This window comes from Schistocerca cancellata, chromosome 5 (assembly GCF_023864275.1).
Source record: "Schistocerca cancellata isolate TAMUIC-IGC-003103 chromosome 5, iqSchCanc2.1, whole genome shotgun sequence".
Lineage (NCBI taxonomy): Eukaryota > Metazoa > Arthropoda > Insecta > Orthoptera > Acrididae > Schistocerca > Schistocerca cancellata.
The window spans coordinates 66,784,604-66,785,250 of NC_064630.1; the positions used below are offsets into that span (position 1 = coordinate 66,784,604).

Here is a 647-nt window from a genome sequence, read left to right on the forward strand (position 1 = left end):
GGAATACAGCATATGAAACTTCCTGGCAGATTAAAACTGTGTGCCAGACCGAGACTCGAACTCGGGACCTTTGCCTTTTGTGGACAAGTGCTCTATCAACTGAGCTACCCAAGCATGACTCACGCTCTGTCCTCACAGCTTCAATTCCGCCAGTACCTCGTCTCCTACCTTCCAAACTTCACAGAAGCTCTCCTGCGAACCTTGCAGAACTAGCACTCCTGAAAGAAAGGATATTGCGGAGACATGGCTTAGCCACAGCCTGGGGGATGTTTCTAGAATGAAATTCTCACTCTACAGTGGAGTGTGTGCTGATATGAAACTTCCTGGCAGATTAAAACTGTGTGCCGGACCGAGACTCGAACTCGGGACCATTGCCTTTCACGGGCAAGTGCTCTACCAACTGAGCTATCCAAGCACGACTCACGCCCCTGCAAGGTTTGCAGGAGAGCATCTTTGAAGACATGGTGTCTGTATGTGTGTGGATGGATATGTGTGTGTGTGTGTGTGTGTGTGTGTGTGTGTGTGTGTGTGTGTGTGCGAGTGTCTACCTGTCCTTTTTTCCCTCTAAGGTAAGTCTTTCCGCTCCCATGATTGGAATGACTCCTTACCCTCTCCCTTAAAACCCACATCCTTTCGTCTTTCCCTCT

General features: G+C 49.3%; 1 non-coding gene across 1 annotated transcript; it reads right to left on the reverse strand.

The window, feature by feature from the left end:
• Window positions 1–341: 341 nt before the first annotated feature.
• On the reverse strand, window positions 342–416 carry Trnas-uga (transfer RNA serine (anticodon UGA)). The gene has a single exon. It is a non-coding gene; the product is annotated as a tRNA-Ser (tRNA).
• Between the last annotated feature and the right edge of the window lie 231 nt (window positions 417–647).